Below are 23,536 nucleotides of genomic sequence, written 5' to 3' on the forward strand. Positions count from 1 at the left end.
CATGAGCACAATCAAGTGGTACATGAAGAGCCACACGCACTACATCCCGCTTCCCCTCAAGAAAGGAAGTCAAGATACAAGATTCCTCTTATCATCCTACTTCATTTGCATTTGAGGGTTTCAGTCTATCTGAGATAAGAAAAGCACCTTCTAGCTCAAGTGTGGCCGCAATCACACCCCTTTTGCTGCATAAAGGAAGATTCCTTTATTCGGATCAGACCTTTTATGGCAGCACCCTGTATAAATTAACAATCACGCCTGATACTAGAAAAATATCTTCAAGACATTTTGGCCAAAGTATCCTTTTAATTGGTTTGTGCTATTATTTAATGAACAGTCTCTTGAATCTTTTCATATGGTAAAAAAAGGGAAGTTGTAATTTAATATAAGATGGTTTGGTCTGATACGACATTTATCTTCACAAGGGGAAGAGATTGTTCTATTGCCTGTAGCTATGTCACTTGTAAGAGACTGAAGTGTCATATCAAATCAAAAGCACCATTTATTATACAAATCACTAATTTAATTTCTAGCCAATTGTATCCACCCACAGAATTTCTGTGATGAAACTTGGATTATAAATTACTTTCCAGGGATTCTATTTTTTCCACAAGAACATTCTTTCCAAAAAGGAAGAAAAATACGTGCGGCTGCTATTGTTGTCAAGCTATCATCTTGTTGCTATGTTTTGTATCAAATATGAAAGTACCAGAAAATGGTTAATTTACTGCACAGATGCCATTGGCTGAGCTGTTTCTATGGTAAATCACATTTTCATTAACCAATTCACTTCTTCAAAATCAAATTGAAGGCTAAGTTTTCAGCTCATATGGAGTCATTTCTTTGAAAGATTAAGGCAAAAGACAATTAATGGAAAAAGATGATTTGATAGATAGGGGTAGGATCACAGCCCAGAGATGTGCACTTTACAAATGAGAAACAACTAACACATACAAGCCATGGTCTTTCAGAACAAGATATCATAAAAAAATGAATGGTGGGACGGATCTTACATTGGGAGTGTTTTAATGGAGGGATTCAAGCTCTTTAGGAAGGACGGGCAGGGGGGATGAGAAAAGGGTGTTGCCCCCAATGCTGGTGACCAGCTGGGGTGCATGGAGCTCCACCTGACGATGGATGAGGAGCTGACCAAGAGCTTATGGGTCAGGACTAAAGGAAGGACAGGGTCAGTCAAGTTATATCACAATGTGGGACTGCTAGATGCTACCCAATCAAGAAGACTGAGTGGATGAGACCCTCTATAGACTCTGGCCTCTTCAGGGATCTGCTTGGTGAAGTATCAAGAAACTGGTTAATACTCAAGGATCACCTTCCCCAGGCTCAGAAGTAATGCATTCCAACAAAGAGAAAGTCAGGCAAAAACATCAGGTCTGCATGGATGAACAAGGAGCTCCTGGACCAATTCAAACACAAAAAGGGTGGAAGCTGTGACAGGTAGGCCGGGAAGAATAAAGGGAAATTGTTTGAGCAGCCAGGAATGAGAATAAGAAAGCTGAAGTCCTGATGGAATTAAGTGTAGTCAGTGGGAGTGCACCATCACCGTTTGCTAACGACACCAAGCTGCCTGGTGCAGTCAACATGCTGGAGGGAAGGGATGCCACCCAGAGGGACCCTGAGGGACTTGAGAGGTGGGCACAGGCAAATCTCATGAAATTCAACAAGGCCAAGTGCAAGGCCCTGCACCTGGGTCAGGGCAATCCTTGGCATCAATACAGACTGGAGAATTAAGGAATTGAGAGCAGCCCTAAGGAGGGGTCTTCAGGAGGCTGCTTGATGAGAAGTTCAACATGAGCCAGTAACATGTGCTTGCACCCCAGAAAGCCAACCATATCCTGGGCTGCATCAAAGTAAGAGTGACCAGTTGAGGGAGGGGATTCTGCACCTCTACTCTGCTCTTGTGAGACCTCACCTGGAATACTGCATTGCTTTAGGGCCCTCAGTGTCGTTACAGTGAGTCCAGAGGAGGACCACAAAGATGAACAGAGGGCCAGAGCACTTCTCCTGTGAAGACACGTTGAGAGATTCAGGGCTGTTCAGCCTGGAGAAGAGAAGGCTCTGGGGAGACCTTACAGAAGCCTTCCCGTACTTAAAGGAGGCCTAGAAAAGAAGCCTGGAGAGCCACTTTTTACAAGGGCAAGGGGGAATGGCTATAAACTGAAAGAGGGGAGAGTTAGATTAGATGAGGAGAAAATTCTTCACTGTGAGGGTGGTGAAGCATTGGAATAGGTTGCCCAGGGAAGTCGTAGATGTCCCATCCCTGCTAGTGTTCAAAGCCAGGTTAGATGAGGCTTTGAGCAACCTGATCCAGAGGAAGGTGTCCCTGCCCACAGCAGGGGTTTGGAACTGGATTATCTTTAAGGTCCCTTCCAACTCAAGCTATTCTATGATTCAATTATTTCTTTTATTTATGTACAAATCAAAGCTCTATTCTGACCACAGATTAAATAGCTCAGAATTGTGATGGCTTTGCTGCCACATCACTCAGAACTTTCCTTCCATTGCATTTATATGGTACAGGTAATACTTTTGTTTGCATTTTCACCAAACGCTGCCAAGTCGGTGTACAAAGAGACATTTGTGTTACCAACTGATTTCTACAAAAATATTTTGGGATGTTACGTGTTAACAGCTTCTTGACTGGGGACTTGAAAGAGAAAATGTTCTATGCACACTGTAAAACACTTTCCTTGTTTACTGAAGTTAAGCTCTCCTTTTTCATGGCTGGAAAACTGGATAAGGGCAAGACAAGTCCTTAGTAACAACATCCACATGTTATTATCAAACGCAGTTCATACAAAATGGCAAGTTCAGTTTGCATTTATCGAAGTTTGAGGCAAGCCTACCACATCATAGGGAACAGCATTTTATCCACTCTGTCCGGTATTATTTAAGCCAGGATAGTTCTTGCTCATTTCTGTTCTCTATGAAACGTCAAAGCACACTTCCCAGCCCTGAACTCTGGCATGGAGAAGCCCTGTGGGTTTTTCAGTTTCACTAACAGTACAAGGCACTAAGAACCAGGGAGGTTGGGAGCTGCTGAAAAAGGGCAGGATCAAAATACAAAATGACTTCCAGTAAGTGCCCGGCATACAGACAGCCTTCAAGTTAAAAACACCTTCCTTAGTTTTGTTAGCAGAAGAGCAGGGAACGAAAAAGACAGAGGAAAAGGTTGTATTCACAACCAAAGCTGAAGCTGTGGCTTATGACAACATGTAGCATTAATAATAAAAGGAGATAAGGACAGAAGATCCATAGCCTGAAAGTAAACACCTAGGGTACAGTCATCTGTCTTTGTGGTAAGTTCAGGACAGGGAATTGCTGCTGCCTTGTTTTCAGATATACACAAATACCTGTGGTACTAAGGCAGCAAAGCCCTTTGTTTTGCATGACAACCTCCCTTTCTTCTGCTGTTTTAGTAGAGATGTGCATTTAATATCCCACCAGGCACACCACCACCACCTACAACACAGCACCAACCATACTCAGTAACTTAGGCTTCAATTCATGTAAGCACAGAGCTAAGTTCCACTGAGGTGGAAGGGATCTAACTGCACACTTGGGCTGCATCATAAGTACAAGACCATAAAGTCCCTGACAAAGTGCAACTGAAGCCTTGGAACACACAGGGAGTATGAAGTTGCACTCTTGGGCAGCAGAGCAAGAGCTGATGCTATAGAAAAGCTAATGATGTATCACTAAGTTGAAAACTCACTGAGTTAGGGAGGGGAACAGCTTATTGCCATTTCAGGTATCACACTTGCCTTCATCCCACCAATATTTGAAATTCTATGATCAACAGTTTCCCTTTTCGGTTGTATGAAAGAAGCTTGTTAAACACAAGCGTAACTTCCAGCACTACGCAGTCCAATAAATTTAACATAAACAAACTTTCAAGTACATAATCGATTCATGCAAAGACACCGCTGCCTATAAACCTCCTCTCATTAGCCAACAGATAATTCTTCCTGGCCTGTCAAGGAAACCGGGGAGGGGGTATCTGTCACATACATTCCAGCATCCAGCTACTTACATCAACAAGATGAACACAGGGAGAAAATCCATCAACTCTGAACAGTGAATTTAGAGTAATACAATGGGGCGTGGTTCCTGTTTTTGTTACCAGCACATGGTAATGGGAACAGGGACACACCACAACCCTGAAGAGGAAGTTTGTAAACAGCAACCAGCAGCCAGCTTCTTACTCTCGCTTTCTTCAAGAAAGCAAGTGTCAATCTTAAAAATACGACCTAATTGCACTTCAGCATTTCCCACAAAATCTTAGAACCAACATTACTGAAAAATATTTTAAAAACGTATTACAGACTTTAATGATTCATATTTAAAATAAGACATTTTCTCTGCAAATGTAGAGAAAATTATCGGTTGTAAAAGTCGTATTTTGTATTTGTAAGAAACCCAACCTAAACCAAGCAAAGCCAGCAGCTATGATGCAGTATGCTCAATGCCTTATCTGAATTCTTATAACAACCTCTTCCAGCTAAGACAAAAGTAATCACTTTGGGGAAAAGGAGGGTTTTCAGCTAGTTAGCTAGAGAAGTAACAGAAAATACCTGTGAAGTCCAAGTTATCAAAACAGTAGCCATTTCAGGAAAAAAAAAAAAAGTAAAAACAGCTATTTAAGAAGCGTGCTGTCTCCCAAAACAGTTTAACAGCTTTGGAAAATGTTTGCTTCCTGCAAAATCCTAATACTCATTTTTTCCAGAAACTATTAAATTAGAAGAGTTATTCTTGCAATGTATGGCGTGGGTAGACGGCATTAGCTGTGTACAGAGTTCTTGCTATCGCAAACTGAACTGTGAAACTGGATGACGTAGCATATATTACACACTATCTGCCAGCAACACACTTTGATAGGTAGAGATAAAGCACCACACAGAGTATTAGTCTACACAAAACCCCCACAACCCTACATAGTTACCCTCAAACTAAAAATGCAGAAAAAAATATAAGTAAAATTTAAAATACGAAAATTCCTAGAAACTCTGGAGTGGCACCTTAGTGTAGGCAACTCCCAGCTCCCTTCCACAGGGCTAAAGGACAACGGTGTAATGGTGTTTGGAAGTTCCTCATACAAAGATGCAGCCTAGATAAGAGTACTGTGAATCATTTCCCCTCTCTTGACCCCAAGGTTCACTTACTTCCAGGACAGTTCAGTTGGTTTACCTGTGCTGTAACACACAAAAGTGACGGCAAACTTCTGTAGGTGCATCCTGTCCTCCACACTGTAATAAACATAGGATGACCTACAAATCTGCTTCCAAATTGTGAGCCAACTTCTGTATCCTCATCCAGTTCCAAAACTACACTTGCAGGATTACAGTAGCACTTCAACAGAAGAAGCTTCTATCGCTACAGCAACAAGGTCATATTAACTACTGTTGATTTCCCGTAAGGCTTTAGCCATAACCAGCCAGAGCTGAAGGCCATCACAGAATCATCAGGTTGGAAAAGACCTCCAGGATCATCGAGTCCAACCATTCGTATCTGACACTAAACCATGTCCATCGTTTACCCATCTTTTAAACACCTCCAGGGATGATAACTCAACCACCTCCCTAGGCAGCTTGTGCCCAATGACCCTTTCTGTGAAAAATTTCTTTCTGATATTTAGTCTGAACATCCCTTGGCGTAGCTTGAGGCTGTTCCCACTTGTCCTGTCCCCTGTCACTTGGGAAAAGAATTCATCATCTTATGCAAGATGATGATTTGCAGGCACAGACCAGCCTCGCTCAGAGGTAACACCTGAACTATTAACTAACTCTTTTTTACAGACAGGTCTTTAGTGATGCATAATATCAAAAAACATATTCCTAATAGTTTAGAAATAGATGATAAGACTCAAAACTTCAGGGACTAAATCAGAAATTTATTCTACAGTAAGGCATCCAACTTTGGTCAAGATCTGAAGCAAGAAGAATTTCCATCGAACTGTATGTACAAGCATCTTGCGCTTCTCAGCACTTCTGAAAGCTTCCTCAGCATCACAAATTTCTGCTAAGTTACACAGCCTGTATACCAGCAGAAACAGGCATCACACACTGGCGTCTCAGATGTGCTGCAAAACACCTTTATAAGAAGCTCAAGGACAGAAACCATTCCTCCAAGGTAAAAGCTCCTCTCAAATCCATGCAAGGATGAAAGCTCTTACAGAAAAGTAAGCTATCATCAACAATGCTATTTCATCAACAGCTTGCTGGTGCCTCTGCAGAAGTTGGTTTCACTTTATTCCTCTCCATCAGGCTCTGCCCCTGACCTTCCCTTGCTTGGCTTTTCTCTGAAACTCAGCTGATTGTATGGCAAGCGAATTCAACTAAGAAAAATTCACCTGGACCATTCCACCCTGTCTTGTAAATGGAATTACCTTCAAGTATGATCAGATGCGCACCAGAGTTAGCACCCACAAGCAGCAAGAAATCACCATCTTTCAAAGGAACATAGTAAATTGGTTGCATTTGAATGAAACTGCACCTTATTGTATTGCAATACCTCTCCACACAGCACCCAGTTAAAACTCCTACAAAACAGCATCACAGAAAGATCTACTAATAAAAGTGAGCATACTTCCTTTTGAAATCATAACCTACGTGGTCTAATATATTAAGGAAGAAGTTTCTTCTGGACTGCATTTGGTCCTTTATCCCATACTCCTCATCTGTGCAAGACTTGTAACTGTAATGGGCTTTGTTGGTACAATCCTCCAATATAAAAAACTATTTGTATAAAATACATTAAAAAGTATAGGCTGATTATAACAAAACAGTCATGGGCAGTAAAGAAAAAGCATATTACAAACTCCCAAATGAGTTCTTGCACCTTGAGGTGCTGCAGCAAAGAATACTGGCGGGTCTACTGCTTAAAACACTCACAGTAGATGAAAGCTTTTAAATCATAACAGGAAGTTGGATGACAGAGACTAAAACCAAAGCAAATTAAATGCACCGCTACTGGAGCATAGAAGTCTTTACAGTTTTATTTCTACTTTCATTCTACACATCCCACTTAACAGACATGCTCCATTATTTCAACAGCACGAGAAGTGTATGACGCATCCAAACAAGTGTGTTCCAGCACATTTAAACAGAACATCAAACAGGAGCAAGACATAACACGGCATGGGATAAACCCAGGCTTGACAGATCCTAATTCCTAAAGGTAAAATTACTTCCACTAGACTAAGCCATGCAAAGAGTTACCGTGCTGATCAAAAGATTCAAAAGGGGATTAACTCATTTTATAAAACAATGCTAAAATGTACAATATTATAACCACCTTTCTTGGTAAGCAATGCTCACACACATCAACTGGACAGACGTAAGCTACACAAAAGCTGGTGAAATAGGAAACAGCCATTTAGGAAGTCAGTCAATAACAGAATAAGAAATTATCTTAGGCCAAATGAATTCTGATATTTAGAAGGAAATAAAACATCCTTCAGAATAGCAGCCCTGGAGATAAGGAGTATAAAAATTCCAAGGAGAAAAAAATTACTTGTTTGCTTGAAATAAGACGGAAGTTTACAGCATCACTGAACAACTGCAATGTCAAAGTGAGGGATAAACTATGCAGTTTAAAAACAGATCAGTTAATAAAAAGACAGTTGTCCCACCCTTTTTGAACAGAAGTAAAATCAAGGTATCAGAACTCAGCCCTTCAACAGAGTAGGAAATAAAAACTTCCGCACTTGTAATGTGTTTGTACATAGTACAACACCAGTGTCACACACACACATCCCCCTCCACCAGGGACAGCTGTGGATTTTATACACACTCAACAAGCCCTTCACCATGTGTTAAATCAAAGGACTTGAGAAAGCGTGTTTTTAGAAGTGCTCTCTAAGGCAGTATTTTCAAAAGGCAAAAGATTATGGCTTGTCGAAGAGTTAGAGTAAGCTGCTTTCTTCTTCTCTTTGGCTGAAAAACAAAACAGCGTCACAGCAAGAAGTGCGCTTGCTTTAAAGAGCATATCTGGAACAACTGATATGCCTTTATCAGAGCAAAACATCAGTAATTTGAAGTAGCTGTAGAAAATAAGCAACTTTAAAACACTGGTACCCTGACTTTGCTAAAAGTATGCTTTTCTAAAGAAAGATTCCTCATAGACCTCTATTAGACTTGCTGATAGAGTAAGATTAATTCTTAGTGGAGTATTCTATACATAGATATGCACAATGAATTATACAATAGAAAGAAAACAACTCTGACCATAAAGGGGCGTTTACGTTAAAAAACTGGACGGTATAAGCCCCACAATACAACAAATGCTCACAAATAAGAAGGCTTGTTCCCAATGCTTCAACAATTGGTTGGGGGGTGTCAATGTCAGTTTTAAGAGTCTCCTGTCGAAAAGGAAATTTTGCATTGTGTAAAAAGAAAAAACTGAAATGTTTTTAATATTCCATATTTCTTGCTTGCACTCCTTTTATAGATTTACTCTTTTCAGCTCTATGACTTGTATACAATAAAAGAATTACTTCCATGGGTGATCTAAAGTTCCCAAATGTTTGCCACAGGTGATAAAAAGGAAAGTTTCAGGGAAACTGACAGCTGTGGGTTAAGCTCTACAATGTAAGAACTGAGCGAGTTTTCTGCCCTACTTCAGCCTTCAAATGCCACAGAGCTCTTACAGACCCACAATTATTATTTAATAGCACGCACAACCATGCATTCCAAAACCACAGATAAAGTATGTCTAAAGAATTGTAAAATGTGGTAAAAACAGCACCAGAAATGTAAAATACTCATTTTGAACTCAGAAGTTTCAGTTACAGCAGTTTAGTTCTTACAACGCCCAGTAATTTAGTCTATCAGAGCATTTGTTCAACAAGACACAGTTCTAATTCAGGACTTCCAGGTTTTATGCAAGTATCACATAACCTCATTCTCCTCTAAAAGCTGCTCACACGCATAGAAAGCTCTATTACCTACAACTGTTTATCAAGAAAAATACCTCTGTGGTTCTGAAGGACAAAAAGTCCATAGAGAAATGAATACATAACAAACAATATGGAACAGTAAATGGATAACAGCTATCACAGCCAAATCTCAATAAAGACCCCATCTCTGCTACAGATTATGAGAGAAACAGGTCAGCTTTTTGACAAGTGAAGAGCTGGCATTCCCAAATGAGTATAGCTGAGATTTCTGCTCCACTACAAATTATTTAGGCCAGCAACACATATCCCTTCAAATCCTGACTCTTGCTAAAGCCATAATTTCAGCCAACAAGAATACAGACTACCTGGCAAAATATTTCTCTGGAGCACGTCCAGAGGAGGGCAACGAAGCTGGTGAAGAGGCTGGAGAACAAGCCCTAAGAGGCACAGCTGAGGGAACAGCAGCATCCCAAAAGAACAATTTACCTACCTCACTGTGGATACAGCAGTACTTGTAGAGTCCTACTTCCCCACACAACACCACGTTTAAAATGAATGCAGGCTATCTGGGAAAAGTGCCAGAAGTCAGTTAAAGGATTGCTTAATAGTCTACAAGTGCAGCGTGCACAAGTATTTGCCAGTACTGCTTTGTATTAAAAGACAGAGATATGTAAATTCTACCAGTTTTATAATCTCAAATGGTTTGTATGTCAGGAGAAAAAATATCTTTCATTTGAAAACTAATGGAAGAAAAGTTAAACAACCTTTTCCTTAAACATTCCAATCCAGTTTGGTTTTTAATTTACTCTTTTATTTTCACTTGTTAAACCAATTCATCTTTTGGAACTAAGTGGCGCTTTCTGCACTGCACACACGATACTCTTGCTGATCTCACCACCCACCAGAATCACAAGTAATTTTGATCGAAGGGACCTCTGGAAGTCACCCGGAGTCTGGCCTAACCCCATGCTCAAAGCAGAGCCATCATTAAGCAACCTGCTCAGGACCCAGCTGCACTCTTGTGTATCTCCAAGGACAGAGATGCTACCACCACTGTGGCAAGCTTCGTTCTTTTTCTACCATACTCATCACATTCGCCTCCTCCACCATCTAATCAGAATTTCTTTTTTGCAGCTTGTATTTGCTATCTCTTGTTTTATCATCGTGCATCACCTCCAGAAAGAGTCTGGCTCTCTGTACCCTCTCATTAGGCAGCTGAGGACAGTCATAGCATTACCCCCTTAGCCTTCTATTTCTAAGGCTGAACAAACCCAGTTCTCTCGGCCTCTCCTCGTGTTAAGATGCGCTCCAGAACACTTATCATCTTAAAGGCCATTTAATTTGTCAGCGTCCTTCCTGTATGAGAGCCAGAACTCGGCACAGTATGGCAAAAGTGGACTTTGAGGTGTTGAATAGAGAAGAATCACTTCTCTTGACCCACTGTCTATACCTTGCTAATACAGCCCTGCACACAGCTGGTTTCTTAATAGCAAGGACACCCTACTGACTCACACTCTACTGTGTCAGGACCTTCAGGTTTTCTTCTGCAAAGCTACTTTCTGGCAGCGGATGCTTAACCTATGCTATAGCACAAGGTTATTCTGCCCCAGGTATATATTTTCCATTTATATTTGCTGAATTTCAAGAGGTTTCAGACTATCTTCTCCAGGCTACCGAGTTGCCCCCAAACAGCAATCTTGCCCTCCAGAGGTATCAACCACTCAGTCCAGCTTAGGATCATCTGCAAACATGCTAACAGTACCTAACAACCCATTAATCAGATCATTAATGCAGATGTTGAACAATATCAGCCCCAGCACTGACTCCCATGGGACACCAGTGCCCAGATGTCACTGGGCTTTGCATCGCTGACCAGGAGCTCCCCAGGGCTCATTGCTGGGTCCATTCGTGTTCCATATCTTTATCAAATCACCTGGATGAGGAGACTGAATGCACCCTTAGCAAGATTGCAGACAACACTAAACTGGAGGACGTGTTGATCTGTTGAAGGGTAGAAGGCTCTACAGAGGTATCTAAACAGGTTGCATTGAAGGACTAAGGCCAATGGGATCAGGTTTAACAAGGCCAAAGGCAATCCTGCACTTGTGACAAAAACCCCACGCAGAGCTACAGGCTTGGGGAAGAGCGGCTTGAAAGCTGCCTGGCAGAGAAAGACCTGGGAGTGCTGGTCGATAACAGCAGCTGAACATGAGCCAGCAGTGTGCCCGGTGGCCAAGAAGGCCAATGGCATCTTGGCTTGTATCAGAAATGGTGTGGACAGCAGGTCCAGGGAACCGATTCTCCTCCTGTACTCAGCACTGCTGAGGCTGCACCTCATATCCTGTGCTCAGTTTTGGGCCCCTCACTATAATAAAGACATTGAGGTCCTGGAGCGAGTCCAAAGAAGAGCAACGGAACCGGTGAAGGGACTGGAGAACAAGCGTTATAAGGAGCGTCTGAGGGAACTGGGGTTGTTCAACCTGGAAAAGAGGAGGCTGAAAGGAGACACTATTGCTGTCTACAACTACCTTAAAGGAGGTTGCAGAGGTGGGTGTTGGTCTCTTCTCCCAAGAGACAGGTGATGGGACAAGAGGCAACAGCATCAAGCTACATCAGAGAAAGTTCAGATTGGACACTAGGAAAGATTTCTTCAGTTAAAGGGTTCTCAAGCACTGGCATGGCCTGCCCAGGGAAGTGATTTGAGTCCCCATCCCTGGAGGTGTCTAAAAATGAAGTGCTTGGGGACATGATTTAGTAGTGGACAGGTATGGTTGGAGTTGATGATCTTTTCCAACCTAATGATCCTATGGTTCTATGATAAGCAGCTCTGTATTCCCAACTCTCACAATCCAGCTCTGGAATCCTTGTTTTACAAAAAAAGTTTTACCTTAGAGCAGAACGAATATTTCTGTACTTTAGGGGTCCAGTGAACAGGGAAACAATTACCGATGAGTCTTCTGCAGAAGAGCTGCAGCAGAACCCCTAAACGAGCTACCCCTCCATTTCAGATGTCTGCAGCAGACACTGCTGCACTTTGCAGCCCAGATGGACTCCGCCAGTCAAGCTCAAAGCCGTACTGCCCGATTCACCAGTGCCTGACCAGGACTTTGAACTGGTTACAAATGGTGACGCAAGTGAAGCTGATGAGCATTACTGCCACCTTAATAACGCATTCTTGTAGGTGTGTATGGGAAGTGCTATAAAAAGACCTGTTTACTGTTAATCTTCTGACTGCAGTAAAAAGCAAATGCTAACTCCTGGCTATGGTGTAAACTTAATTTTAACAAAAGCAGCTCTGTACCTTCTTAGATTACAAACTTCTGTCTTAAATGCCAAGAACAGAATTATTTTTTAACGCTAAAGAACTCCCAAGAAATGAATCTACTTGCTATGGTAACTATGTCACAGTATGCAAGAATTATGACATTTGTCTTAATGTCAGAATGTGACATTTCAGGAAGAATACTGAAGAAGTGTAACATAGTTTAATGAAACAAAATATTTTCTGACAGAGCATCATTTGTGGCACCAGCACAGGCCATGTCACAGTAAAAAATTTGATCATACAGGATCTTTGACAACAGAAGTAGTTACATTTAAAACAAACCATAACATTTCTTCAACTATGGCTGCCGTTTTCATATTTGTGTTTCTCGGTCATAAAAACATCGAGACATAAAAGCCAGTCTGGTAAAGGTCCAAGCTATCCAGAGACAGAAGACAGAATTTTAGGGGAAGGTGGAAATAAAGAAAACATATACCACATTACCGTGTTATCACTGTAGTTGAACACACCAAAATATTGGACGTTTTCTTAACTTTCATAGTATGGCACTTCAGGAGAGGGATCAAGGAAAAAAAACTGAAATATACTTGCATGCAGTGGGTTGACCCTGGCTGGACACCACGTGCCACAAAAACCTCTCTATCACGTCCCTCCTCAGCTGGACAGGGGAGAGAAAATTATAATGGAAGGCTTGTGATTTGAGATAAGGACAGGGAGAGATCACTCAGTGATGACCGTCATGGGCAACAGACTCAACCTGGGGAAATGAATTTGTTCCAAATCAAACCAGAACATGGTAATAAGTAATAAAACCCAATCTTAAAACACCTTCCCCTAACCTGTTCTTCCTGGGCTTGACTTTACTCCTGATTTTTCTCTACCTTCTCCCACTCAGCAGTGCCAGGAATGTGTGCTGTAGTCAGTTTATCACAAGTCGATTCTGCCGATCCCTCCTCCTCAGCAGGATGACTCCTCACACTCTACCCTTGCGCCAGCATGGGGTCCCTCCCACAACAGACAGTTCTCCACAAACTCCTAAAACATGGGTCCTTCCCACAGGCTGCAGAGTTCTTCACGAATTGCTCCAGCAGAGCGCAGTTCTTCAGAAACAGACGGCTCCCGTGTGGGATCCCAAAAGGTCACAAGTCCTGCCAGCAAACCAGCTCCAGCGTAGTCTTCCCACAGTCTCCTTCAGGCATCCACCGGCTCTGGTGTGGGGTATTCCTTAGGCTGCAGGTGGATATCTGCTCCACTGTGGATCTCCATGGGCTGCAGGGGGACAGCCTGCTTCACCATGGTCTTCACCACACGCTGTCAGGGGAATCTGTAATCCAGCGCCCAGAGCACCTTCTCCCCCTCCTTCTTCACTGATCTTGGTGTGTGCAGAGCCTTTTCTCTCACATATTCTCAACCTATCTCTTCAGCTGCTGTTGCACAGCAGTTTTTCTCTTATTAAATAAGAGGTGCTCTTATTAAGCAGAGGTGCTACCACTGTCACTGATGGGCTCGGACTTGGCCATCAACAGGTCTGTCTTGGAGCTGACTGGCACTGGCTCTATCGGACACAGGGGAGGCTTCTAGCAGCTTCTCACAGAAGCCACCCTCCACTACCAAAACAAACCTGGCCATACAAACCCAACACAGTCTGAGTGAAGCAGTTTCTATTTAGTGACAGTTAAATTGCTGAATAAAGAACCCAGCCAACCAGCCCAGACAGACGCATGCTGCTTAAAAGCAGCTCCTAGCGAATGATAAGGTGCTTGGAATTCCACCTGCCTGGGGATATTATAAGGATACCCTCACAGCATCAGAATAGTATAATTTATACTTCATTTTGTAAGTGATCTGATTGTTTACTTTTATTTGGTTTCCAAAGAAATACTCTAGATTTAGTTGCTATAAAAACCAAAAAACTTTAAACAACTTAATTAATAGCCTGACAGGTACATTACATACCTCCAGATGCATACAATACTGTAAAATTTTCCCTTATACAGTGCTTCAGGGCACAGTAGTAATGAAAATAACATTTATCAAACTAAGTAATTATTTTAATCATACTAAATCAAACTACTAAAGCAAGGATGTATTTAATTTTATCAGTGGGAAGTTAAGAATGAGGTTTTCCACACAAAGTTGTTATTCATCTGCTGTAGGCCAAGCTGGAAGAACCAGTAAGTTAAGGTGGCTTGAACTTCTAATACATTAAAAAAAAACCCAACTCTTACAGCTTGCTCAGATTTTCTTGGCAAAGGTATTTAAGGTTTATATTTTCTACTCCAGTTATTGCCCGAGGCAATATTTATTTTTAACAGGTAAGGAAATTAATTCAGTACAAAGTTTCAGGACTGTCATGATCCATATCAGGAAGTCTAAATTAAAGGCAGAAGGAAAAATAAATAACATATTTTGCAGGTCTGGGAAACGATGTCTAAATCTTGCCAAATTACTGTCTCGTCAAACAAATCTATCTGTGTGTGTTCAGTATATACAGCTATAGCTGGGCAGGCAAATTCATGACATCCCACTACTACTAAGCATGCTCCATAAATTAAGGCTCATAACCAGGGTAATGGCAAGATTTTTTTCCCTCGTAATTGCTATTCTCGAAGACTACAAACCACTGCTTATCCTCAGTGGAGACAAACATTGTTCCCCTTCAACCTTATGCCAGCTGAACTGAGAGCTGAAGCAGGGCTAAAGGCAAGTAAAAAGCCCCTAGGAACAAGCTGTACAACTAGACTGCAATAAAGCAAGACAGAGATCCGGGTGCTTTCAACCTGAATCCACCATAACGCACACGCACAAACCAGCACTGGCATTCAGCTATGCCTCACACTTCACTGAGGAAGCTGGTTCCTTAAGTACTGCAGATACTGGTTTCAAAGCCCCTTGTTTTAAATCACAGTTATGTGGTTTCTGCAGCGAGTAAAATGCAGATGTATCATCTTGCACGAAACAAAAACCTGAAACCCAGTATCTGCGTGCACGAAGCATGGTATGTGGTATGTAGTTTCTTTTAATGCTATTGTACCTTATATAATTAGACAAATGATTATCTGGCTAAGTCTGGAACAGATGTATACTTTGCAAAAGCTCATCGGTATCTTGTAATTTTTATGACAATGCATATTCATACCTTCCTCTGTCAGATGAGGGGAAAACCACATGAGATCAAGATGTATGTTTATATGATGGCCAACTACAAGATGCTGCAAGAGCCGATTATCAATCTTGGCAATCACAAAGCTCAAATACAGACAGCACTAAGTCAGAAGTAAGATCTTGTTTACCAGCTAAATACCATGGCTTAGTGAGCGAGTTCTTAGAATGCAATAAAGATTATGTACGGTCCCTTCACAGCAAAAGCTGCAGTTAAGCACAGCATATACTAAACTTTAATGATATCTGTAAGAAGCAAAATTTAGTCCAGCCTGTAACTAGATTAAAGATGTTCAAGTTCTCATGCTGACTCTAAAATGCAACTGTTACATTTGCTCCCTTCTCACCCTCTGATACTTTTAATGATGTATTTCCTTAAGAAATACCAGCTATGTTTAGCAGCTCAGTGAAGCTGTATACTTTTTTCCCCCCCTTAGAATTGACTTGGGAGAGGGAAGATGACATTTAATAACACCTGCCACACAACAAGAGCTTTTCCAGGATATGTTACAAAACAAGGCTGCATGACCTCCTCAAGGTCACAGAGTGACTCCATTGCTCACTCTGAATAAAAAACTAGTATGCTCCTGACTCCTCCTATATTTTCACTAATAAAATAATACCATTACTGCTTGCACAGCTCCTTTCATCACAGGATGTCAAAGGTCTTTATAAGTATTAATTAAGCATTGCAACAATACTAAGAAGTATGTAAAACTTAATTCTGCACATGAGTAAACCAAGCAAAGTATGAACAACCTACATTCAAAGTCACAGGACAAGTCATGAGGACAACAAATGGCTCTTGCCATTAAGGGACACACTCCATTAGAAACAAGGACACACTTAATACTCCCAGCTGCGATGTGAACTCTACAACCCCCGATTGCCAATTCATTCCTATAGCACCTGGGCATGACCCAGTCCTGCAACGATCACACGGAGTCTCAGGCAGCATTCTCGCAAAGACACCAAGTTTGGTTTCCAATACAGAAACTGATTTTCTGTACATTTTTAAGTTATATTCTGTTTTTTCCTGTCCAGCAACTTTCCATAGAGAAGGTAGGTGTAAGCACAACATTCTTTGGTATGTTTTACAAAATTAACAAGCGGAGATGCAATTCAAATACGAATTCAGACCCATAAACTACAGTAAGCCACTTTTTAGCATTTAGTCACGTACCCCAGCAATTAAAGAATCAAAATATCTATTTATTTTAAGAACTCAATATCCATTCTCAGAAGAACATTTGAGTCCAAAATGAAGCTTTTCAGCAAGATATATTGTAGTAATCATTTAATCAAGTACTTCAATGATCTTATAACTCAATATAAGATGTCCACACTTGACCTGCCACCAACATTACTCCTTTACAATTATTTACTCTTTCCAACGACCATTATGAGATACCAATACGTAACATTTGTTGTTCCAGTGTGAAAGGCAACCACGCTAAACCATACTGAAACTGATTTGCTTCTCTGTGCTGTAACATTCACACAGTTTAATGACAGAAGTGAGATTATTTTTTTAAAAATTTCATTTCTATTAACTGACTGGAGACCCCAAAAGTGACAAGCTCTGAACTCCTGCAAAAATTCCCTTTTAATTTCAGTTTGAGAGTCTGACATCAACAATAGCAGAAAAACTTTTGCTCTGAAGAAAGATTACTGTTTTCTACACAAGACTAAACAAATCAAGCTCCATTAAAAACAGTTGCAGATTCACTTTGAAGTGACCAGTGTTAAAAAGGGGACTTTGTTCTTACAATGTCAATAAAGAAATCAAATGAAAAAAATGTGTAATTCATATTTCAGCCCAGCACCTCCTTGGGTTTTTTGTTTGTTTGTTTTGTTTTTCTAAAACAGCTCAAGCACAAATTTTAAGTCCTACCAAAAATAACAAGATTCAGTGAAGGCTGACAGAGTTGGGAGAATGAAAAACAAGTTTTTGCTTTACGTTTTAATTTACAAAGTAAGTTTTTCTTCTGGCTACAAAAGGCATGACTGGATCTAGTACTTTATTTTTTTTTTAACCCTTTCAAAAGGACAATCTGGCAGCAGAAACTTACTCTCTGTGCAATGAAGGTCTTTATCACTATTATAATTTATCCCAGGTTCTCGTCTCACACAGAATCAGAGAACAATTCAGTATCATATTTGACATATAGCTTTCATAATATAACGCAATTTTTCTTCCCTCTTACACTAAGCTACAGCTAGTTAACATTGGTTTTGTTATCATTCAAGCATTACACCTTCAACAGAGGACTGTTAAGATTTAACAGCTAGGCTTCAATAAATGTTGTTCCAACCCCCACGCTCTCTGAAAATCAACAGCCCAAAAGTTGCTTAGTTTTCCTTTATTAAGCTGGTCACCCAACCTTCAACAAAAAGGCCTTCAAGATCCTAATCAACTCATTGCCACTTCAAAGCATGACCAAGTTCAACATCAAATACTGCTGAAACGTGTCCATGGAACCCAGGAGGAAACAACTTTTTAGTAGTCTGTGGCAAGAGAAGCTTCATGTGAACAGTGTTAAGCAGCATCTGCTCTCAAGACAAGCAGATCTACTGCTGACATAACTGTCTGACAAGTAATTCTTCAACTCTGGAATAGCACAGATAATCTGAATCCTTTTGTTACAATCCAGTATTTACAAGTTTATGCTTTGGTTTTAATGATCAGTCAAAAGCATTTTTCAGTGCACTTCAATAGTTCTCAAGAAAGTTTTATTATATACACGAAGTTGCTGGTGCCTAGCTTTTACCCAGTATCATGTATAATGGATTTCCCATGCAAAGCGTGCAATCAGGTTGCACCATATTCTCATGATTTTAAGAGACACTCCATAGGTCGTAGAGGACTGTACGTATGTAAAGGAAGGAATCTAAACTATTGTGGTTGTACTGAAGGTCATCAAGACTCCACTCCAGATGACAATAAAGTCAGCACTTGCCATGTCAGAACCACAGAGATATAGTATGTACTCTACTTTATAAGGCTGCTGTTCAATATTCATTGCTCACAGGGTAATTACAAATGATGAAAAACTAAAACGTGGTGAAACAGCAGCACTAAATTTTAAGCCAGGTGTTTCACAAAAAAAAAAAAAGCTTAAATACATTTACTACTTAAAGTGTGTAATTAAAACACTGGCCTGTTAAAATGCATGCTAAAGTTGATGTGCAAGATACGCTCGTTATAATAGATGAACTACCACAACCTTCCTCCTTCCCTCTTTTTGTGTGAGGAATTTAAGCACCGGTAAGAGTCACCCTGATAAATTAAATCCAACCAGCTGCCTCCTACAGCTTTTAGAATGAAACGCACACCAACATTGCTATGACGGAGTGAGATTTGTAAGATGTATAGATGAAGTTAAGTGAGCAGTTCTGTTAACAGGGCATGCCCTCTTGTGCTGTGGCTTGCACCTGCTGTTAAGGCACACAGCCAGGGATCAAATATCACTAGATCCTCAATGAGGACGACAGATCGCAGAACCTGCTCAAGAAACCCAGTAAATCACAAATGCATTAAGTCTTCTCCTTGCTGCAGTGCTACAGACATTCCAAAGGCCTGAATGTGAGACTTACAGTCATAAAACATAAGTGAATAAATGAAAGGTGTGGGTTTTACTACGAAATTTGATATGCTTTCAATCAATAAAGAAAAGTGAACTCTATTCTAGTGCAGTTAGTTCAAAATAAAGAGAGATGTTAGACCTGACATCTACTTTTAAAGCAACAAGACCTCAGGGGCACTGAAAAATGGCTAGGTTTGATTCTTAAGAAACTATTACATGTGTTAGGCATACAGAGTCTTTGCAGAGCCTGGTATGAAAGTGTGTGTTTGCCAGATGCGTGATTCTCACCCTCCTTACCGCAACCATCATTTTCATTAGTCCTTTTCCATTCAAAAGTAAGATTGATACATTACTGAAAACATAAGAATTCAATACTTCATGTTATCACTACACCACTCAGATGACACCAAGCCGAGTGGTGTAGTTGCCACAGCAGAAGGACAGGGTGTCATCCAGAGGGACCTAGACAGGCTGGAGAAGTGGGCCCGTAAGAACCTCATGAGGTTCAACAAAGCCAAGTGCAAGGTCCTACACCTGGGTCAGGGCAATCCCCAATTTCAGTACATGATGGAGAATGACATGATGGAGAGCAGCCCTGCAGAGAAGGACTTGAGAGTGCTGGCTGATGAGAACCTCGACATGAGCCGGCAATGTGCACTCGTAGCCCAGAAGACCAACTGTATCCTTGGCCGCTTCAAAACAAGCGTGGGCTTCTTCAAAAGAAGCGTGGCCAGCAGGTTGAGGGAGGCAATTCTGCCCCTCTATTCCTCTCTTGTGAGACCTCATCTGGAGTACTGGGTCCAGTTCTGGAATCCTCAACATAAAAGGATATCGAGCTGTTGGAACAGGTCCATAGGAGGGCTACAAGGATGATCAGAGGGCTGGAGCATCTCCCACAGGAGGACAGGCTGAGAGAGTTGGGCTTGTTCAGTCTGGAGTAGAGAAGGCTGAAGGGAGACCTTATAGTGACCTTCCAGTATGTGAAAGGGGCCTATAAGGAAGCTGGGGAGGGACTACTCATAATGGCTTGTCGTGATCGGACGAGGGGGAACAGTTATAAACTGCAGAGGGGCAGATTTAGACTAGACATAAGGAAGAAATTCTTCGTGATGAGAGTAGTGAGACACTGGCACAGGTTGCCCAGGGAAGCTGTGGCTGCCCCATCCCTGGAGGTGTTCAAAGCCAGGTTGGATGGGGCCTGGGGCAGCCTGGTCTGGTGGGAGGTGTCCCTGCCCATGGCAGGAAGGTGTAACTACATGATCTTTAAGGTCCTTTCCAAACCTAACTACTCTATAATTCTACGACTTGTGTAACTGATTAAGATATAAGTTGATGTAATTCACTGGCACACGGAATGAAAACTAGAGAATTGTAACAAAACTTCGTGTAGGAAATGTGAAAAACAAAAGTGCCACTACAGTACAAGTGCAAGACATGACTTGTTCTGAACTACAATAAACCAATGATCCTTCCTTATGATGTTACTTAAGCAGCCAAAAAATTCAAAGCCTCTCCAAACTTGCCTAATCACATAACCCCTTAAGTTCTGAGGACATAAAAGAGGATGTGACCTATTGGATCTGGCATTCCAAGAAAATTATTACCTAACATCTCAAAATGGCAGAAAGAACCAAATACTCCCACCAAGGGATGCAGTGGCTACAAATGTCACTTGTGCTCTTCATTACCCAGAACGTTATTTTTGACAATCTGCAATTGTGAATTCTTCATTCAAATCGCTGTCCTGAATTAACAGTATCACACCAACATTCCCTGGAATCTAGTGGCTTATTGTTTGCCCAAGATACTATCGAAAACAGGGGGGTGGATGGGAAGACACAGACAGACAACCAACGCACAGTAGTAAAAGCTGCATTGCAATATACTCGCTAAGTATCTAAGACTTGAAACTGCTGCTATGTTTTTGAAGAATAATTAATTGCTGAATGCTTGACTTCACATTAGCTAGGCTTCTTCCCTTCTTTCCTTGTGAAGAATGAATTAATAAGCAATAATTCTAAAGGCAGACAATTCAATTTCTACAGGTCTATATTTTATGACTGAATATGTTTCAACGCATACGTTTCTGGTTTAAGAATCTCCCAGGCAGACATGTACAGTACACTTCAGAAAGCTAATAGAAATCAGTTTCCACATAGAGCAAGGAAAAAACACCCGCCTTTTTTTCAAATCTGCAAGGACAATGTATTGGCATGTAACACTTGTACAGAAGTGTAGAAGTGCCTCACTATTTGAAAGTTTGTGGCATCTCAAACACCAATTTCTAATTTCTCCTCATGTTTTTAATTAACTGATATGATAGAGAAAACTAAGAATTTCTAAGTAAATATCTCAATACTTCTTTTTGTTTGTATGGTAGGGGTTTGTTGTTTCTTTTTTTGGGGGGGGGAAGGTAGTGTGGTGGTGCTCGGTTTTTAATAATTGTAACTTAATTTTGGCAAGCTATGTTTGGAAATGTAGAGACTGCTGTCAGTTCTCCATAGGAAGTTTTATCAGAAAGGATATTCAAAGTTCAGTCAGGAGCTTTGTAAGGTCATGGAAAACTGCAACTGCATTTAACAATAAACACATTTTAAGAAACAGCTTCGAGGATAAATTTGATTAACACTAGAATTATTGCTGTTTCTTCATATGCTTTTGCTAAAAATAAGAACTAAAGCAGAAACTGGAATCCATGGAACAAACTCATCACAAGTAGCGGCCTCTGCATTACAATAAATTACCTCACTCTAAACCGCCTGCCTTCCTGATTTAAAGGGGAAAACATAAGCCTTTGCTAAATACAGCAGGGCATCTTACTTGCAATCTATGCAGATAACCGTTAATACCGATATAATGGTAACTTAAAAATACAAAATGTCTCCACCGTTCCTTTCAGAATGAAGAGCAGTGTGGAAAACAGCGTTCTGCAGGCCATAAATAACACCTGTTTAACAAACTATCTAAAATTAACCAACCACAATAGTTATGAGGTAGAAACAAAAGATTATCCAGGGAATGATTCAATAATATGCGGAGATGATTGCCACCTCCTGCATTCATTAAACTGATAGCCATTTTTGATTCATCCGTTTTTATACACTTGATACTGTGCACTGTCCCCTAGCTGTGTTTTGGAAAAGTTAACTTCCTTTCATGCCTTCTGGAAAAAAGCACAGATTAAACCACCTTGTCTAGACACGAAACTCTTACTAACTGGTAAGTAAACAATCATTTCCTTATTTCCTAACCAAAGACATTAGAAAGTTTAAGTGAAAAGTATTCACTGTTTCCTCAGGCATTTGCCTAAACTAAGGCTGGTCTCCCACCAGGGAAAAAATTTCCTTTTAACTACACTGTTATTTATGTGGAACTGATGTCTGCCCAACCTCAGCAGTCACTCATCAGAGATTTTTTCCTACTTGTATTCAGTACAGTAGACAAGATTTTTGAAATCGTGATTGAGGGTTATCACTCCTCGTCTCTTTCCAGGAATAACACTTTACAGCTTCAGTGAAGAATTTTACTTGCTGCTTATGTCATACACAGATATGGTACCAGATCAATTTCTCACTTCAACTCCATTTAAATATCTTCTGCTTTTTAATAGAGTGGCTTATGATAATTTAGAACTTAAAATTCATGATAAATCATTGATCCGGGGATTGGATATAGGTCTCATCTGAAAAATACCGCATCCATTCATACTCAGAAAGAAAGAAGGCATTATTTTTAAATTAATTATATATTACTATCAAAGGAGGATTATTTCTTTTAAACTAAATCAGCTCCGTAATATCCATATTCCAGAAAGTTTAGATTTCTTCACAATACGGAAATTCACAGCAGAAAGTTGATTCAACATACCAGAACTCAAAATTGACAGGAACTTGCAAACCACATACAAACTGGCTATGGATACGCCCCACTCTTTTTCTGCTATGGAAGAGTAAAATCAGTTGTAAAGCAAAAGGTAATCCAGAAAAGAATCTGAAATGAGAGAAGCACTGAACTACCACTGAAAAGATTACAAAAGAGCTCCACCACAATGGTACAGAGAAAATAAAAATGTAAACTCACAAGGGAAAATCCAAAGCGGAAAGACTGATGCAAGCGAGATCGACCACTTAACACACTTCTAAAGTTCCAAGACTAAGCTGGTATGTCTTGTTAAATTCTCAATCCAAGTAGCACTTGCTTCTTTTCAGGTAATTTTTGCGTTGTCGTATTATATAAGAGTAGTAGTTTATTTTTAATGAAAACCACGCATTTCTCACATTCAGCAATGATGTCATAAGACACAAAGAAATACACAAAACTTAAGAATTTATAACTTTGAGAGTAACAGCCATTTTTTACTTTGAGTTGTTAAAAATACACATTCTTCTTCAACATCAGTCCTAACAGAGAGAACAGCTACAATCAAAAACGTTTAAAGCATTCAGAATACAGATTCACATAAGTTCTGCACATTTCCAGCACCAAAAATTTTTCTCTCTGCTGACAGCAGACCTGAAGACTCCTCCTATCTTTAATTAATAGCTACCTCTTTCTATCTACTACCGATGAGTTTTGTACAAGTGTGGA

The 23,536-nt window shown here is 40.6% G+C and overlaps 2 protein-coding genes across 16 annotated transcripts in view; one reads left to right on the forward strand and one right to left on the reverse strand.

The window, feature by feature from the left end:
- MRTFA (myocardin related transcription factor A) overlaps positions 1–23,536 on the forward strand; it is a 506,306-nt gene that overhangs the window by 188,858 nt on the left and 293,912 nt on the right. The gene's annotated exons all lie outside the window — the stretch shown is intronic.
- The window catches only part of TNRC6B (trinucleotide repeat containing adaptor 6B), a 133,951-nt gene that overhangs the window by 41,532 nt on the left and 68,883 nt on the right, over positions 1–23,536 (reverse strand). Inside the window, exon 1 of one of the 15 annotated variants that reach the window (XM_069855370.1) lies at positions 4,593–4,778. The exons of the other annotated variants lie outside the window; for them this stretch is intronic. The gene's annotated coding sequence lies outside the window, so the exon portion shown is untranslated. Of the gene's footprint in view, positions 1–4,592; positions 4,779–23,536 lie in introns of those variants that run through there. 15 annotated transcript variants of the gene reach the window in all.

The sequence above is a fragment of the Phaenicophaeus curvirostris genome, chromosome 1, assembly GCF_032191515.1.
Source record: "Phaenicophaeus curvirostris isolate KB17595 chromosome 1, BPBGC_Pcur_1.0, whole genome shotgun sequence".
In the NCBI taxonomy this organism is placed as follows: Eukaryota; Metazoa; Chordata; class Aves; order Cuculiformes; family Cuculidae; genus Phaenicophaeus; species Phaenicophaeus curvirostris.